Source organism: Ailuropoda melanoleuca, chromosome 2, assembly GCF_002007445.2.
Source record: "Ailuropoda melanoleuca isolate Jingjing chromosome 2, ASM200744v2, whole genome shotgun sequence".
NCBI lineage: Eukaryota > Metazoa > Chordata > Mammalia > Carnivora > Ursidae > Ailuropoda > Ailuropoda melanoleuca.
The window spans coordinates 189,910,313-189,930,819 of NC_048219.1; the positions used below are offsets into that span (position 1 = coordinate 189,910,313).

Here is a 20,507-nt window from a genome sequence, read left to right on the forward strand (position 1 = left end):
TCAGGCAAAGATACAAAGCATGTGACTAGTGGCCATTCAGACCTATGGCCTTTCAAGAAAGGCCAAGCGTCATGAGAAACACCTAAGGCCCAAAGAAGAGGAGACCAGCCCTCAGTCATCGCCTTAGACGCTGTTGTGCCGTTCCTTCCCCATGTCCTCGGGGGGCCCTTTCCTCTCTCGATCCCATCCCCGCATTAGCATCTTGGAATTTACTGGTTTTGAGCCCCTCTTCTCCCAGGGGGCCACCTGCCCACACCTCCCGACTCTTCCTCCTCCTGTCTACTTTGGATAGTGACACACACTCAATGCCCCCCGAGGCCACCCCCTGTACCAGCCTGCCCGAGTGGCTCCCAGTGTCCTGACAGGTGGGTAAGCAGGACAAGAACACATTCAATGACGGGCTTCTTGATAAATAGTGTACTTCCTCACCAATCTGCGCGGTATCAATTAAGTTACGTGATTTAGCCATCTAATAAAACAGGACCAATCGCAGGTGAAGACTGATCGAACTACCACTGACGTGTCCTGTTTATCACCAAACGACCTTGCAACTCGTGCAGTTACTTGTACGTAGGAGGTAACAATAAATGTGGAAAAAAATGTAGCCTCCAATTGGAATGAAGAAATAATGCTACAAGTATCTTGCATCAATAATATAATTATTCCACTAAAAGAGTGTCTCTCTTTTTTCTAACAAGAATATTCACTTATTTATGCATAATTTTTCATTTCTAAATGAACAACCGACTTAACATTTCCATCATCCAGAAGACAGACTCCTGTGTTGCCCATACAAGGTGCTTAAGACAAGGTAGTGAAAGTGGTTCTAGACAGCCATGCCTCTCTGAGTCCCAATTTTCTCTTGTGTGAGGGAAGGAAAATAACTGCAAAATAGGGTGACCATAAAATGTATCCTCAAAACTAGGACTCATTTCCAGTCCAAATGGGAGAGCTTTTATGACTGCAAGTGGACACAGGCATAAAGTGAGACTGTCTCAAATAATGGGACANGTGTGAGGGAAGGAAAATAACTGCAAAATAGGGTGACCATAAAATGTATCCTCAAAACTAGGACTCTTTTCCAATCCAAATGGGAGAGCTTTTATGACTGCAAGTGGACACAGGCATAAAGTGAGACTGTCTCAAATAATGGGACAGAATGGTCACTCTTCTCCTCATGGCCTGAGGAGCACCCAGAGATCAGGAATCCGCAAAGCGCCAAGTGCTACATTCGTGCCGGGGGTGGTGTGACTAGGCAGATGCCAGATTTGAAACAGCAGTATGAGACTTAATTCAATCCACAAGTTTTAAGGTTGTGGTGTAAGTTAAAGCAAGTCACAATGGAGGGGAGACAGCCTTCAACTTCAGTTTGTAATCAGGCGACAAATGTCTCTTGGTGTGTCGGTAAAGCCAGGTACCACAGGTCTCGCAAACGGTGGTATTTTACAGCCACAGAGAACTAGTTGCTTTCTTCCTAAGTTTTCCCACTGAAAACTTTAACATTCATTGGCTTTGGGACAGAGGGAAAACATGGTTCCAGCCAAAGCACTTCCTCTACAGAGCTTCACACTTCCTCTGTCATGGCTCCACACCTGTGGACGCCTCACCGCCACCTCCCAGACACCTTCACTCATGCCTGGCTCACCCCAACTCTGTAAATGGTTGCCTGGAATACCCCTCCTCTCCCAACGTTATAGCTCAGATCTCACCTTATTCCTGAGCTTTTCCTCAACAGGCCATCCCCCTCCAAGCTCTGCCATGCCCACCTGTGCCCGAGTACACACTCTCACATACAGGCCCCTGGTTTTTCTCTGTCTCAGGTGCTTTCTTATCTTCCCACCTTTACTGAAGCTTTCTTAATGGCAAGGGACAAGTCTTAGAGAAGCGGTTGGTAGGAAGGCAAGAGACGGGTACAAAAATGGCCAGAGCAGCAAAGATAATTCCCTGGGAGGACTTTCCAAAATGCCCTGCCATCCAACATGTCAATTTTAAAAAAGAGCAATCACTCGAATGCATAAAATTCCAGTTTACTAAAAAAATAGTTGCTTATCAACTTATTATTAACCATGATAGAAAAATGGAGCCTGGTACAATGGTGGGATGCCACCAGAGTTCTTATCCTAAAAGACATTTTTATACATAAAATAATGGAGGTAAAATCAGATATCAGAACTTATAAAGGTGTCTTTTGTATCTCTGCTTGTTCTCCGGTTTCATATTAAGTTATTGTTAAAAACTATATCACCTGCCTACTTACTATGCATTTAGATCACAAAATGCTATGTAATGCTGTAGAATTCACCTCCCTCTGAAGGTTATTTTAAAAATTCTACTCAACTATTATATTTACTTAGCCAGTAGTAATTCAAATGAATGGGTAGTTAAAAATATGCATGGTATAGTTTTCTAGATAACTTGCTTCCATTTCCTCAGTGAACATTTATTGAGCTCACATCTACAAACTAGGCAATCACTTAGATTCCGGGCTACAAAGATGGCGTGCTCTTCATTCCTACCACACCAAACTTTGAGTCAAGAGCAGTGATCTTTAACCAGTTTTGAAACCAGAAGCTTCATAGTTTTGCAGGGGCTTTTTCCAAGTACATACTGCCAAGCTCCGACACAAGTGCTTCCGAATCAATGGTCTGAGATTGGCCTCTGGCAGGTGTGTTTTTAAAAGACTCCCTAAGTGATTCAAACGTTGCTCCCAGTTAAGAACAACTGGTCTGGTAGAAAAACTAATCTAAGGAACATAAGTAATATTATATCACCTGGAATTAGAGGCAGGCATTTTAGCCACTGAAAGCACATTTTACACATCTATTTTTGAAAGTCTAGGTGACTCTGTGTTATTTAGACCATCTTTATACTCCATACCTCATCATAAGTCTCTAAAGTTCTTGGAGACGACTCTGATACAGGTTTCTATACTAGCTTCATTTGCTCCATAACACTATGAGTATTTTGGCCCTAAAATCCTCCAGTAAACTATTAAAGAAATCACCCTTTGCAACGGTGTGTCACATATTACTATGTAATTCCTAATTATGTCACTGAATCCCCCAAAGTAAGTCAAAAGTATATGCACATTATTTTCAGCAATATACTGCTCACGATGAGAACGTTGCCTGGTGGCTCCTTCCAGGTAAGAGTGTAATTTCAGTAAGTTGTTGGCACCTCCCTTTGATCATGTCTCAGGGAAAATGCTTGGAGCTGCTCATAATGAAAAGTAATACTGTCCAATTTAACTTTCATCAAACTGCAGCTGGGTTAGAGCAAAGTAGCCCTCCGGAAATCCCACATGCTAAGAGCAGGAACTGCACCCTTTACAAAGGGGCAGCAGGAAGAATCCGAAATGAAATAGAACTCATTTTTTTTTTAAAGAAGTTCTTTGGGGCTTTATAAGTGATCATTTGAAAGTTGCTGAAAACCCAGTGTGGTTTCTTTGACATAGCACTCAAACTGATGGACACTTCTAACACACTTATAAGAAATGCAGGGCAAATGGTCACTATTTTTTCTCTTCCTTAATAACATGAAATCAACATATGGAACAGAATTCTTGTAATAGACTTAGACAGAAAAGCTTGTCCTTATATTCAGAATGCTAAGATCCATAGGCCAACTGATCAACTGGAGACAAAAACTGACAAAGTAGGAATGAGGAGGACACTCTGGTTCCATTTCTAGAGCTGCCTCAGAATGGGCTTTTGTCAACACTGGCATCTTCTATGGTCCTTCCAAAAACTACAGAACTGCTCTCACACAGCAGGTCATGGCAGCACTCCAGCTAAAGCCTGGTTTAAATTAATGACAAGCGAGGGAAAGAACAAGATGAGATTTAGAAAGAAGGGAGAAGGAGGGGAAGGAGGCAAGGAGGGAGGAGATTTAGAAAGAAAGTAGGAAGGAGGGAAGGAGGGAGGAAGACTAAGGAGGAACAACAAAGCGTGAGACAGAAAGTGGATGAGACCCCAGGAAAGGAGATGCTGATACAGAAACACAAAGAAAGCAGAAACGAAGAAAGAAGATGAAGGCTCGCCATCCCAGTTTCAGGGGCTCTCCCACCTCTGTCACATTTTCTCACCCTTTCACTCTCATGAGAAAATATATTCTTCATTCCAACCATAACAAATGTAAGACTAGAGTTCTTTGAAAATGTTCATGAATAAACATATATTTAAATCATCATTGTATACAGTCCAAGTCTATGATTCTGACTATGAGGCAAAAATATTGAGTCAGTTTACGCGAACAGATCATGTGCTCCAGTGAGTAAACTGGTGCAGTGGGGTGGGTGGGATGGACAAGCACGGGGACAGAGGGAAGCTGAGCTCATTCGTTCAACTTTCAGCAGATGCTTATCCAGCTCTAAGTAAGGGGCTGCTTTTAGGATGAGCTCCAAAGGCAGAGAAAGAGCCAGCAAAGAGATTTGGATGTCATATGTCACATGAAGGAGGGGGTTATGTGTCACATGGATGAGGAAGTCATCAAGTCACATGGATGAAGAGGACATGTGTCACATGGATAAGGAAGACACCAAGTCACATGGATTAGGAGGACATGTGTCACATGGATGAGGAGGACACCAAGTCACATGGACAAGGAGGTTATGTGTCACATGGATGAGGAGGACACCAAGTCACATGGGTGAGGAGGTCAGTGTGTCACACGGATGAGGAGGTTATATGTCACATGGAGGAGGAAGTCAGCGTGTCACATGGATGGGGTCAGTATGTCAGATGGAGAAGGTCATGTGTCACATGAAGGAAGTGGTCAGTGTGTCACATGGATGAGGAGGTCATATGTCACATGGAGGTCAGTGTGTCTCACAAATGAGACATCACTGTGTCAATGGCCGCACCTTGATGAGGATAGAGAGGCAGGAAGAGCCAGATCAGAGGATGTCTTGTGAACCTTAGTGAAATGAGAATCCATTGAAGAGCTTTAAGCAGGGGAAAAACATATGATTTATGCTTTTCCAAAGATCATATTCTGGAGTAAGAACCAACAAGACTTCATATACACTGGAAGTGTGACATGAGGGAAAGGAAAAAGTCATACATAGTGCAAGCAACTTTGCTGCTAGGCAAGAAAATCAAGATTTCTGTCATGAAGAGACTAAATTTGAGATTCTGATGAGACCCCCTTTCCAAATAGAGCAGTCAAAAGTTGGTGGTTGGACACAGGACATGAGTAGTTAGAAACATCAAGGCTGAATACGTAAATGTGGGCCTCATCTGAATATAGATGGTGTTGTCCTACTGGGGCAGGGAAGGGCACCTAAGGACCAGGAGTGAAAGAACAGGGCCCGGAACCAAGCTTTACAGGCCAATATTCACGATATAAACTTAGTTGTGTATTGACATCAGACCACAACAGGATCATACTAGAATGATTAACTAAAACAAATAGCTACATGATTTTTTTCATGGTGGGATTGATAAGAAAAGATAAGATTTCGGCAGCATGAAGGACATCCAGAACTACATGATGGCAGATCTCTGGACACCTCAGCATTGAGAGGGGAAACTGTGGTCCTTGACAAAAAGAAAGGTTTCAAGATGCTACATAGTTCGATTCAATATTCAGATGCCAGGAAAGAAAGAGAAGAGGGAGGGAGGGAAGGAGGGAGGGAAAAGACACTGCTTAGCTTGGAAAGCCCACTCTACTTGCCACACAACCGGATAATTTCCCTGATGAGTTTTAAAACTATAATGAAGGAAAACTTTCTCCAAAGATTATCCAGAGATCTGTTAACACCCTCAAGTAACTTGTTACAGTAACAAATAAAAGGTGGGTTTCCTTCCCCCTCTCCCCATTCCTCCTCCCCTGACTCCACACGAAAACATACAAAGGCTCTGTCTGCCCACAACCCCACACTGGGCTCATTAACACAGTAATAAAATGTTCTGCTATCAGAACAGTCCTTTAAAACAGTGATTTTGTCAAACTCACCTGCCCTGGTGCCGATGAGAAGCTGAGAGCAACAGAAAGGGGGTCCGGTCATTATCTCTGGGGTGGAGGGGTCAAGCGTCTGTGGGAGCATGCGAGACCACTGGCTCCAGGCCATTAACTGTTTATTTTACCACTTGTCTTCTTTGATATTAACACTAGAGAGACTTAAATGGACTTTGTAGTTAATACCTCATTGGGATTAATGGCAAATGAGATTTGCATTTCTCAATTCAGTGATTTGACTAAAGACCATTTTCTTTCCTGTTGAAGGAAAGCATACATGCAAAATAAAAATTCTGGCCGTAAATACTTGAGCAGTAGGTGTTGGAAACAAACTGCCAACTTTTCCTATTAAGACTTGGCGAGTCATTTGGCACAAACCTATAACCTATAAAAACTGTTCACAGTCCAGAAAGTCCCATGGCTGGCAGTAGATAGGCATGAAAAACTTGAAATATTGCGGATTCCAGCTCCAGCTGGAGACCCAGGCTTTCTGCATTAACATAATCATCGGGAAGGCAAACACCCCCAATTCCCACATCTCTTTCCATAAAAGCAGGGCTGAAACGGTGTATCTGCACCAACTTTTTTAAGAAGGTGGAATGGAGGGTAGCACAGAGCTTAAGAAGCCGGTCAGGAACCCCATGGATTTGTGACTCCGTACTTGTGGGTTGAGAAGAAAAACCTGAGAAGTAAATCATCTTTTGACGATGTCAGTCTAGAGGCAACAAGAGAGCTTGATGCAGGGAGCAGGTATGAACCTAGACCAAGTCCAAGGCTGCATGATACTAAAGGAAGGCTATAGGAGCGAAGCTGTCCTTCCATTTGCATATGTGCAGAATGCCAGCAGACCAGAAGTTAAGGGGGAAAGTTGAATATGGACTAAAAACGCTGTGGTACACCCATGGAGTGCCCAGCCACACTGACTATCCCAGGACCTCCTTTGAGGTCTGCCTGTCTTTTCTAAACTAAGCTTTCTTTAGATTTCCACGTAAAGGCTGGGTTCTGCGGTTGTTTGCTTGCCTGCTTAGTTTTAAGTTTTGATACTTGAAGCGGTACATTGCTTTTTGGAAAATTCACTCATACAAACTATCTCATTTTCTGTGGGTTCCTGAGTAAGGTAGGGCCCAAAATGCTTTCTGAATTAGGAGACACAATGGCGCATAACAGCAACAGAGCAAATGTTTCTATCATTGCCACTCATCAGAATCATCGGGTAGATTACCCCTGGCTGAATGATGATGAAAAGTATATACTAAGTAATATCACTGGCTCCAGAGAAAAAGAAATTGAAGAGATAATGGGAAGCTGTTGTTGGAAAAAAAAAAAATCAACTTGCTATCACCTGGTGATAGAGTGACTGATTCTCAGCAAATCTTACTGTCAGATACAGGGGCCCTTCCCCACTGCCTCCTGGCTTCATCAGCATCTCCATGGTACTTCTGACATTCATCCTGCAAGGAAGGTTCTGAAAATTCAATATCGAACACAGGCTCATGAAATGAACAAAAATTTAAGACAGAGACTCCTTAGGTTGACATTCTACACTTTTCCAAAAGAAATAGTATTCCACAGTAAAGGGTTTCTAGCCCAAATTGCTGTATTTCTGCTTAATTTTTTTCAAGAAGATGTTCACCCTACCACACCCCTTTGTCTACTAATATTACACTAAATTATTTGCCTGAAGTTAAGACTTGAGTATTTTAGCCACTGGGGTAACTGCTAGTTGCCCGGTGGTATGTATTCTCCTCACATCCTTTGAACAATAGCATTAGGAGTTAGTGCCGGGAACTGGGCCACCCGGTTAAAGAGCCTGCCTCTCCTCAGTGACTCAGGGACAGGAAGTGTGGCGCTTCCGTGACGTACATCCGCGAAGACTGAGCATGTGTTGCCCTGCCCGTTCCTCCCACATCCCACTGCCCTGTGACAGCGGGGGCGGCCAGTCTGAATCCAGAGATGGAGTCTCCATGACGAGGGTGTAGAATTGTCCTCTCGGGACTGGACCAGCTACCTCTACACTGTAACGTGAGAGAGAGATGAACTGGGAACTTGTTTAAGCCAACGTATTTGAGGTCTCTGTATTACAACAGATTAGACTGTATTTTAATCAATCACCGTCACCATCATCATCACCACCATTGTCGCAGTCAGTTCAGTGCAGGTTGCTAACAGAGTATCATATGCTGGCTAGCTTAAATGACAAATATTTATTTCTCACAGTTCTGGAAGCTGGAAGTCTGAGATCAGGGTGAGAGCACGGTCAGGATCTTGGTGAGGATTCTCTTCCTGGTTTAAAGACAGCTGTCTTTTTGCTATTCCCTCACATCGCAGAGAGAAAACTGGTCCCTTCATCTCCTTATAAAGGCAATAATCTCATTATAAGGGCTCCATCCTCATGACTTAATCTAACCCTAAATACCTGCCAAAGTCTCCACTTCCAAAAACCATTACATCGGGGAGTAGGGTTTCAATACATGAATTTGAAGGGGACACAAACATTCAGTCTATAGCAACCATCACCCTCATCATCATTCCCACCACCATCATCATCACCCCATCATCATCCTCATCACCACTACTCCCATCATCATCACCCCCATTACTACCATCATTATCATCACCACCACCACCCCATCAGCAGCAGCACGACCCCAATCATCATCACCACCATCATCATCATCACCCCATTGTCATCGTCACCATCATCATTACCATTGTCACCATCATCATCACCCCCATCACCACCACCACCACTACTACCACCATCATCACTATCACCCACAACAACATCAACAACCAACATGTACTTAAAGTGGGATCCGCAATGGAACTTAGACTTATGTGGGTCTGAGGAAATAGCTCTGGGAAAGTACGGTCCCTGAGAAAACAGCAGTGCTGGGACACAGGCATGAAGGTCATTTAAAGAGTCCCCTAACTCAGTTTCTGGGATGACAAACCTTTTAAATGAAATTTTTAAAAATTATTTCCACTTTTAGAAATTATTGCTAGAATTTAAAATAATGTCCAAGCAAAAGGACAGCACACATTCATAATAATGTGACTTTTATTATCTACCCTTTTGAATAATTCATGCCTAAGTTCTACTTTAAAAAGCTAGGCTGTAGGCTACATTTAAAGTTGTAAAAGAAAAATATGTGAATAAATGAGGAATGGCTACACTTCATAGGATTAAAAGACTTCTTTTCTTTTTAAAGTACAACCAGCAATTAATACAAGAAACACATTATGGTATAAAATGGTATAAAAAATATTCAAATTATAAAATCTTTTTTTGAAGCGAAATTTACAACTAGGCCTGTCAAACCTTTCCATGTGCCTATTTCTGGCATTAAGTAATCTCCATTTAGGGGGAAAAAAAACCTCATTGCATATGAAGACCACGTCCTAATTGGGCACATTTTTTTAATGCTAGTTCTTGAACACCCATTGGTGGAACATGAAAATTAATTTGCCCCTTCCTTTGAAATTTTGTTGGCTCACACAGAATATACAATTGAAATTCTTCATTTATTTAATCTTTTTCAATGTCTATTTGATCACCTTTTCATAATCAGTTAGAATTGTATCACTTAATCTTCCATTAGTACAGTTTCAACTCATCAGATACTAGTAAATCAATTGCTAAATTACTGTAGAACTCATATACAATTACCCACCACATCCAGTCATTAATACCCAATGAATGCGTTCTGATTAATGGAATTACTGTGAATGCCAAAATAATTAATCACTTCTCTGTGTTGATATGAGGGTAATGGGAAATGCACAGCTAATTGGGCTGCAGATGACTTTATAAACGCTAGGGAGTCAGAGAACCGGGCCTACAGAGGAGCTAACATAAAAAGCTGTTGATTGACATGTTTACCTTCTGAGCTGTGGCAAGCATTGTGAACATGATCTTTCAACTGCCTTTGTTCTATTGCATTCCTCCACTCTGTGTTGATCCAAAATCCCGCACTTAAGTGGCCACCAATAAGACAGTCTGGTACCTTCAAGGTCATATGAAAGAAGTTACCTGAATTTACCAGTGCTTGGTGAGCATTCCAATTTGAGATGTGCTCGCTTCTTGAATTATGTATAACAACCTTACCTTCCAGGGCACGTATTGTTGTACTAAAAATAACACTAGCCAATGTATGGCGGTGAAGGTCCAATGGTGTGCCATGATTTGAAAGAAAAACAATTGGGAGGGATGGAGAGGTTGACTCAGATTCGGCAGGTCTGGTTGCGCTATTTCTAGCTCCTATCAGCATTGTCACCCAGGAACAGCCACACCCTCGACCTCAGTCCTCAAGATGCTCAGAGGCAGCATTGCCTACCTGCTCCACTTTCTGGAGTTCCAGAAAGGTCTCCACCACTCAGCTCCTCTCTTAGCCGGCTCACCAACACCTACAATCAGCATCCCCTACAGAGTTTATTTAACAAACAGTTATGCTGGCTGCAACCTGACCCAGTAAATCAGAATGTCAGGGGGTGTAGCCAAAGACACCTATGGGTCCAACTACCGGCTATGTTGTCTTCAGGATGACTTCTTTTCTGCCAAGTTAAAATGCATATATTTCAATGGGGACCATCCGCAGGGTGAATGTGTTTACCAGTTCCTTTCCTTCACAGTTCCTTCTTGCATGGATCTTAATGTGGGCTCCAGCCTAACGTGATCCAGCCTACCTCCCACCACATCTCCGCCTCTCTTGCCCTTGTTCTCGGAGCTCCCCCCTTGTGGCCCCATTGCTGTTCCTCTGATATTATGCATTGTCTCCAGCCACAGGGCCTTTGCACATGTAATTCCAGCCTTTTGCCTGGAAGCATTTCCCCATTGCCTAGTTAATCTTTCAGCCTAATTATCTTTCTTCAAGATAGTGATCCCCACTTGCTTCCTTCCCAGAAGCTTCATTTCTAAGCTCCAAGCAGAGGATCCCTCATTCTCCATCTGCAGCCACAGCCTCCCTCCTGAACTGGGGTTCTCCATTTCCAAGGGCCTGCTCAACACCACAAACATGTCAAAACTGACTACGGCTGCTCTTTTCAAAGAAAAGCCTTTCTTCCCAACAGATATACCTCCCAGCTTGAAACTCTGATGCCTGTCACTTTTGATTCTGCCTCTCTGTCTCCTTGCTTCTCTGACACACAATCACGTCTAGAGAATCGACCTTCCCAATGTCCCTGGTACCCAGTGTCCTGCTTTCTGTGGCCAGCCCCACCTGATTTTGGCTCTTCCCGCTCACCACCAAATCTCCTCCACAGCGCTCACCATATGATACCAGCTCCCCTGAACGTACCTACCTGTGCTCCCTCTCCTTTACAGTCAGCCTCCCACCTCCTGTCCTCTTCCGAATCTTCTGTGGCTCCCCTCTTGAAATCCACTGCGCCAGCCAAATTGATCTCCCTCCCACATCATCATTCACACCAGTCCTCCTGCCCTGAATGTCTTTCCCTCTTTTATCTATTCCTCAGTTCAAGGCCAAGCTCAAAATATACAAGTCTAAAGCCTGAACTTTCTGCTTGGTGATTATTCTTCCCTTCTGAGTTCATGTAGCCCTTAAATGATACAATTCATCTGATATTTAATACACATTCTTTTCATCTTCTCAGTTACCTCTTGAAGTTCTCTTTATCATCTCGAAATCATTACTACCTAACAAGAGTAGCAATTACTTATTATATGAATATTTACACTCTTCTGACTTCTGCTTCTAAGGGGAAAGGACTCTTGCTGGCTGGGTCAGGTCCCAGGCACGTCCTTTGTAGTGGAGAACCCCAGGAACAGACAAGACAGAAGGACTAAAAGCAAACAAACAATCCCAAGAGGCTATACTAATATACAGAACAAAGGACCAGAAGAGCAAGAAGAAAAAGATGGGAAAATCCTCAAAGCCTGGGTGGGTGTCAGGCTGAGATTTTGGAGAGTAGACATTTAGACTGGGGGGAGATAATTTCACAAAGCAAGTACCAAACACACGGAGACTATTAAGAGTGCAGCAAGGAGGAGAGAAGATCAATGAGATTTTTGCTGCTTGATAGGAATGCATTCTTCCCACCATATTCGTGTTCTCTCAAACGGATGAATAAAGATACCAAGTGTTTTAATCCGTTATTGGCTGCTGGGACTGGGTTTATCTGATGTGACTTTATGAACAAGATGAAGCTATGGGACAATGAGAGTTATCTGGGTTGCATAATGAGTATGTCCTATCTGCCTAGAAGCTAAAATCTCTCAAGTTCAGGAAGTGGGATCTTATATTTCTTTGTAGCCCCAATGCTGAGCACGGTGCCTTGAAAGTGGTAATTTATCAATAAACGTTGGTTGATGGTAAACAGGGAAATGGATGGACGAACAGAGGATGCAGATCTTGTTTTTTAACATGATAATGTTCCAGAGGCTGGCGTCTGTTACTACTGACATAGCCAAACAGTATTTGTCGGTGTATTTATTTAAAGAGATTTTCCATTTGTCTACCAAGCAAATATAACTTTTGTAGGTCAAACTCACAATAACGGCGTTAAAAGATGACACCATGAGCGCATTGCTTGTTAGGGATGTATGTGAATACCAAAAATATCATGGCATTCAAAACCCAAATGTCAGAGAGAGCATTAGGGAGGAGAAAGCAAGAGAGTCTTTTTGAAATGCAGTCCTAATTATTTATATTCCTCACCAAAAACTAGACAATTTTCTCCTGCTGACGTGCCCTATTTTGGTCCATTTACTTGCTGCTCTCAGTTCTAGACCCAAGAGCTTTGTGAAAAACAACTGCAACTACTATAATCTTGTGTCAAAGTCAAATGATTCTCTCTAAAGCATCCCTGATGGGTTTTCAAAATATTTGTCTTTTCTGGAAAATTCTTTGCCCCATTCTCAGAGAATAATTCTGACCTCATAACAAGTCTATGATAAATGGAACTTAACTATCTCCCTCAACATATGGAAATGGGAAAGCAAAAGAATCTAAGAGAAGGAGATGGCAACGGAATCAGGGATTGCAGCCTTCTGGAATATGAAAGTTCTTTGCATAACGTTAAGCAGGAGAAATGTCACTAGAACCTGACCATGTGGTAGAAAGCGTGACAGCAGCAACTGCTCTTCATTCCCCATCACCCCATCAGACGTACGAATGCAATAATGCAATGAAACCATTCCATCTACTATGACTCTGATATGTAAGCATTTTACATGTCTTCTGCTTAGAGAGATTTGTACTGTCTGGGGGCATCTGGGTGGCTCAGTTGGTTAAGTGTCTGCCTTCGGCTCAGGTCCTGATCCCAGGGTCCTAGGATCAAGCCCCATGTCGGGCTCCCTGCTCAGTGGGGAGCCTGCTTCTCCCTCTCCCTCTGCCATTCCCCCTGCTTGCGCTCTCTCTCTCCCTCTCTCTCTGTCAACAAATAAATAAAATATTTTTTTTAAAAAAAGAGAGATTTGTACTGTCCTTTCTCTGGAAACTGTAAATGACCATTTTTCTCCTTTGTGGAGATCGTTAAGCACTTCAGATCCCTAAGGAAGTTGCTAAGACATATATCTAAACACAAAGTTGGATCAAGTCAACAACAACTAGCCACAAGTTGATGCAAGGGCAACAACACACTATTCCAAAGATAAATTGGCTGTCCTGAGTGAAAACTGGAAGAAAGCTAAGGACAATTTGATAACGTGTATCAAAGTTGTTATTAAAATATATAAATCCTTTGATCCAGGAAATTCTCGATCTGGAAATTTAACCCAAAAAAATCATCAGAAAGGCTACAAAGATGAGATTATAACAGTGTTTGAGATTCTGTCTTAATAGGCAAAAGAAATGAAAGAGCGAATTGTTTAACAATAGCATATTGATTCAATAAATTATAGTACATGGATTCAATGGAACACTATACAGCCAGTAAGAAGAATATGACAGATTTATACCTATTAACACAAAAGAATGTCAGTGATGCATTAAGCGAAAAAGGCAAATAACCAAACAGCATATGAATGTGTTCCTCTTCCCCAAAAAAGTGTGAATATTGTTTATATTATCTATTGTCATAGAGCCTTTTTAATTTTCAAAAGAGTAAATTGGAAAATTACCTTTTGGTGAGAAAACCTGGGCTGAGCCCTGAGACTCAATCTCTTTCTTTCTCTTTCCCTCCCTCCCTTCCCTTCTCCCTCCCTCCCCCTTAGAAAGAAGAAAAAGAGGTACACAATGGAGGGGCAGAAATTTGGCTATAAACACAGCAATTCGTGAAATTACTTTCTTAGTGAAATTTGCACTGACAGAAGTTAAGAAAAGCTTTGACAGGAAACTGGTAAGGCCCTGAGAAGGTGTGTCTCTAAGTTAAGAAGAAAACATGGTCCAAGCAAAGTCTGTGCATTAGATTTGGGTTAAAACTACTGTCAGTTAAGGAATAAGGTATTTCTCTTCAAAGTTAACAAGAAATTCTTTAAAATATAAAAATAATTTTCCTTATTACTTAATTTTTCCAAAGTAATCTATAAGTAAAATGAGCTACTTCTATTTTTCAAATAAAAGGCTGAGGGTGGGGCGCCTGGGTGGCACAGCGGTTAAGCGTCTGCCTTCGGCTCAGGGCGTGATCCCGGCATTATGGGATCGAGCCCCACATCAGGCTCCTCCGCTATGAGCCTGCTTCTTCCTCTCCCACTCCCCCTGCTTGTGTTCCCTCTCTCGCTGGCTGTCTCTATCTCTGTCGAATAAATAAATAAAATCTTTAAAAAAAAAAAAAAAAGGCTGAGGGAGAGGGAGAGACAACGTGGCAGAACAGGGAGGGAGAAATGGAGAATTTATGGTTATGAAGACATACCTTGAGTTTGCTTCTTGAAACCAAGCCAGCCCTTCCACCTGATGCATCAGGCCCACACAGGAGAATTACCCCACAGTCTCTCTGTTCTCCTAAATGCTGAAACTAGTGCTCGAAATCTACAGAAGCAGCTTTCTAACTTACAGTCATGCTCAGAGGCATGGACCCTGACTGGTGCTTCTCTATCCTATGGTTGTCCTTTACTTTCTGATTAGTTCCTAGAATTTGTACAAATTACGGTGTGTGAAAGAACCTGGGGAGCTCGCAAAAGACTCTGATGTGGAACAGCCAGCTCTGTGGGCAGACCAGCAAGCTGCCTTCCACAAAGCCTGATTCCAGACTGTCTTGAAGGGTAAGAGAAACATCTCATTCACCTTCGCCCAGCTGCCTCAATGCCACCACAGCCAGGGCAACAGACGTTCCATGTTGGCCCGGGGAACCTTCGACGGTCACCTCTAGGGACCATGCATGTCCACAGCGTTTTTGTTAACAATACTTAGTTTAGCACCACAACCAATAGGTGCCAATACACAAATGATGCTGACCATGACAATTTTTAGGAAAGTAAGAGCAAGGCATTGACGTGCAAGGCCAGCTAACAAAAAATTCTAATATTCATTACCAATAATAAAAAGATCAAAAAGAATAATTATGATTGCTAATAATATACAAATGTGGTTTCAATTTAAGTAAAATTTAATTTAATAGAAACCTCCCAACCAGGCAAATGGGAGCTATAAGAGTTTTATCCAAGTTATGCTGTTCAGGTCAGCCTTATACTCCTACTCTGCTTTTGTTCTAACTATTGCTCTTTATTTAAACTTTTCCAAGTTTCTTCTCTCTATTGCAGGGAGTTCAAAAGACCACATTCAACTGTGGTTTTAAGGTGACCACGAAAAGGTGAGACATTTGCATTTTCTTTGTTAAATCTTAAGGTTTTAGCAAAAGAAGATGTTAATGATTCTATAGCTGGTATCCTTTCCGAATTTTCTTTGACTATTTTACCCCAGGCCACCAGAGCAAGACATCTTAAAGGACAAAATATACAACGCAGCATTCCCAAAAGGATGGTGGAAAGTTTTTCTATCTTTCTTTCTTCTTTTTTTTTTTTTTTTTTTTTTTTTTTTTTTTTTTTTTGTATTTGATCTTCAAATACTTTTAATGTAATAAAGGGTGGAAGTTTAAATGTCACAGAGGTGGGTTGCAAAAATCTACAAAGAATTCTAAAGACTGACATTTGCAACTAGAAATTTTCTTCACATGGCATTTACTGAAAAGAAAAAACTGTTACATATGAACAAAATGTAATCGCTCAGGTGGCTACAGTCCAAGGAGCTATGATACGGCCCCTTCTCTCTAGAAATTTACAGTCTAATTAAAGATATAAAATCAACATACAAAAAAAAAAAAAAGAGGATAGAGAACATTCAGATGCCACACTGTGTGATGCAACAGGATTATCAGAAAGAAAAGTGAGACTTCGCTGATAAAGCAAAAATGTCATGAGTTTTAAGAAGCAGAATGAGACAGAGCAAGGCAAAAATGATCCCAGAGACAAGACAATACACAGACTTCAAGAGCAAAAAGGAACGTGCAGGGTTGGGTGAGATGAACATCTGAAAAGGGTGACCAGCCATTCAAACCACAGGATTCCGAGGCAGGGAAAAAACAGCCCCACTCGGGGCTGGTGTCAGTATGTAAGAGCTGAGAAGAACTTTAGGGAGTATCAAGAAGACAGACAGGGTCCAGACCACAGAGACGAGACCTATCATGGAACAGCAGGGAGAGAGGGTGACAGTCCTGAAGGGGTTACTCGGGACAGTGGGACATTATGCTTACAGAAATCAGATTTCACTCAGGAAGCTAGAGGGGGCTCAGTGCCTATGGGCTTAGGGAGGAAGGTTCCAACTCAAGGTACAGCCAAGGGGCCAGAGACCTCAGAAACCCAGATTTAGATGGCAAGGGGTATACTCGATCCACCTTCACAAATAGAAGCTAGTAAAATATTGCTTGTTTGGGGCATCTGCGTGGCTCAGTCCATTAAGCGTCTGCCTTCAGCTCAGGTCGTGATCCCCAGATCCTGGGATCGAGTCCTGCAGAGGGCTCCCTGCTCAGAGGGGAATCTTCTTCTCCCTCTCCCTCTGCCTCTTTCCCTGCTTATGTGCTCACTCTCTCTCTGTGTCAAATAAATAAAATCTTAACAAAAATAAATAAATAAAATTGTTTGCTTGAGAATGACCTGCAGAGGGTTTAAAGAAAGGAAGCCTGAAGGCTTCATGAAACTAAGCAAGGTCTGATACTGCAAGAAGGCAGGGGTAGTTTCAGAAACTAGTCTGATAGCAACCTACGTATGGGATGATGAGTTACAGGATTTCTAAGAATCAACCCTACTTTACTGGGTCAGAGGTAGGATGCAAATACCCATCCTTATTCTAATGGCCCTAAAACATGTCATAATCATGAAGGTGTTATCAAGGTATAGTAAAAGAATATACTGAAATTTTAAGTGCCCCAATGAATATCTTATTTCTTTACAGCCTAACTTATTCCATAAGATCTGAGGAGCTCACAGAAAATGCATACCACTAAATAGTGAAATACAAATTAAAATGGACATCAGAGCCAGGAAAAATATAACTTAAAGAGTGTGTGGAAGAGAGATAAGCAGTCCATAAAATCTTCACAGTTGTGAGAGCTGAATTACCAATTTGGCTCCGCATCTCCCAGTGGCCTTTCCAACAAGTAAGAGGAAAACGTATGCTAAGCACCGTTTACTCTACATGGGAATCCTTCCTTCTGACAAGTCCTAGTCTAGACCTGGACTTTTTCTCTTCATACCTCTTCTCTGCCACCCTGTGTCTTCCACAGGGAGCCAGATGCTGGAGCCACGGGGTCCTCACGGCTAGAGGCCAGAGGCCAGTGACACAGAGCTGGAAATTGGCCACTAACAAGATGGAGAAGCATGGCAGGTGGAAAGGGGCAGTGTCTGGCCTATGTGTCTCCTGGCTGTTTTAAACTCCTGAGAAACAAAAGAATTCATCAAGAAATGGCTGCGAAAAAGTAAGACCTCTGTCTAGAGATCTGATGTCTAAATGGCTAAAACAGGAACAAGCAAAAAAATTAATATTGGCCACTATGCGTAACTTTGGGAAGCTCTCCAGCCAAACTATGATGTTAAAAAATCTCCTATGCCTCCTTTCCTGTTGGAACTTTTCCCATTTGAATACTGCCCATCACCATTACCCTATCTGGTGTGGTCCTCGTGGTGTCTCCTGTCCTGTTGGGACACGTTCCCCCAAATCGTTCTCTTCATCAAACTTACAGGATGAAACATCCCAGCTCCAAATGACTTGCTTTCAAAACTTATATTTTAAAAGTCAAGGCTCACAGGAAGAGTTTACCCAGAGGGAGGAAAGAGAGAGAGTTCGGGAATAAGAAAATAGAGCTTTATTGAAGATTCCGAAGGACTACCTGGAAATTCACATCGAAGACTAGAAGGTCCCTCCTTTGCCCCTTGAAAATAAACAGAGAACCCAGGAAATAAAATTCATACCTGGAGCACTTTACATAAATTTGTTCATATCCTCTCAGTTGGAGGAATGGATGGGAGATTCCATCACACGCATGCTGAAATTAAATTCTATTTCCAGTTGTGATGGCCATTAATCAATTTCCAGCACTATTACTAAATTATCTTAATTCAACAGACTCCCGTGCCATCAAAATGCCACACACTGCACTTTGGGCATCCAAGGAGACCACTCTGCCCGTCCTATCTCCCCCTGGCAGTTAGCCGCTCCTTCCTCCAAATCCTGGACCCCTTTGGCATGTCCCTTGTCTACAGCACTTGCCTCTGTCTTTGTTGCCCCATTCACTCACTCAGAGACCACACCTAAGTCATCTTTGCATTTTTCCAGGCAGGCACAGGGCTGGGGAAGTGCAAGGCATGCAATGCATAGTTTCTAAACTAAGGGAGAACTGAGTATTTCCCACAGTCCTGCTGCCTACAAGTGTAAGTAAATTAAAGTACGTTAAGTTCCTTGATATGGGGACACGGGAAGCTGGTAGATCTGCCGCAAGGAACGACACTAATGAGCAGAGAACGTGGAAAAGCATATGGATTCTCACATGACCATGTACACAGCTCGAAGTGGTGGTTCTGAAATCCTGGGACTCACATATCTGTGAGAATCCAATGAACGTTTGGCTCTGTCCTAAGAAGGATGCACAAACACAAAAGTCTCCAGTGCAGGAGATTCATGGGAGTCTTGAAAAGTGACCTTTGAACTCTATGGCTGCCATAAAATCATGGTCCAACTAAGCCCAGATTGGGAATATTTGCCTAGGAATAAAGCATCAGTTGGCTGTGTAAGAAAATTCTGTTATTTTTTTTAAGTCAGTATAAACTGTTAGACTACAAAAGACTGTATCCTCAAGGAAATATCATGACGCCAGTGAGGATACATCTATCAGGTAAGCCCATGAAGATCTAAACCCTGAGGCTGCGAAGGGCCATCACAGCAGTGCTGTCTTACCAAAGGAAAAGAAAAGTCTCAACCTTCGTTGCACCTGCTAAAGTACTCTGTTATTCCTCCTTAGTTGTCAAGAGAAGAAAATAAAGAGAATGCACTGCTTTAGAAATCGTTTTGCAAGACAAGAATCTTTTTAAGCTGAAAATACAGAATCAAGGCAACTTAAAGTGCTCCGCAGCTCCCAGGAGGCACAAAAGGGTCACAGACAGAATGGGGAACTTTCTAATCTAGTTAAGACATCCGTTACAAAGACCTGGAAGTCATTATTCCTAGTGTTCTGCAGCTAATTTAGTAGCTGTAATCCTGAAGAAGGGAGCCCAGTTCCTACAAGGACATTGCTACGAGCTACATGTTATACCACTCATTTCTTTGTGGAGTTAAAGCAGATCTCAAGCCCTATGAGCAGCTCTTTGTAGGCTGCAAATGAAATACCACAAGTGCGGATTAAACATAAAACTGCACTTATTTTTAAAAGATATATTAGATGTTACAAATGTACTAAAAATTGTAAGAAAGGATGATACAAAGGCAGTAAAAGGCGATAGGAAAAAAATTGTGGCTTAGAAGCAGAGAAGAGAATGAGGGAAGACAGAAAGGCAAATTTGAGCAGCTAGACCACCGTCAGGAAAGAACGGAGAAGAGAATGACCTAGATCAAAACAAAAATAATTTCAAAGGTGAGCAAAGAGAGAAAATACCAGATCAAGGTGACAACAGATATGGATTACAAAAGAGAGAAGTGTGAAGGAAAAAGTGGGGTTTCTCTGAGAAGTCAGGTCAACAAAAGTATGGGTAAAACAGACATGCCCCGCCTGGGTTTTCTGATCAAAAGAAGAACCATGAGAATATTCCAGGGCTGTCTGTGTGTCTGTAAGAATTTATGAGTGTTTAAGAGGATTTCAGAATCCAGGTAGACTAGAATTTTGGGCTGGCCACTTTTCTCCTAAAGCACTCCAAATCAGGAGAGTTTAAATGAGGTCTTGGACAGGAAGAGATGGGGGGCGGGGGGAGGTGAGGCTTGAGAAAATGAGGAAGGGGGAGGTCCAGGTGGGGAGGGGAGAGGCGGTGGGCGGACAGAGTTCACCAAGGAGAAGTACTGGGAGGTACACCTAGGGGTAGGAGACCAGAGAAAGAAAAGTCTAGAGAAGGAGTTCAATAGGGCTTCCACCCTGAGGAAATGTTCTCACACAGAGACACACAGCAGACAGCTGCC

General features: G+C 42.4%; 1 protein-coding gene across 1 annotated transcript in view; it reads right to left on the bottom strand.

The window, feature by feature from the left end:
* Positions 1-20,507, bottom strand: part of DNER (delta/notch like EGF repeat containing) — a gene marked incomplete at its 5' end in the record, with an annotated part of 319,258 nt that overhangs the window by 159,050 nt on the left and 139,701 nt on the right.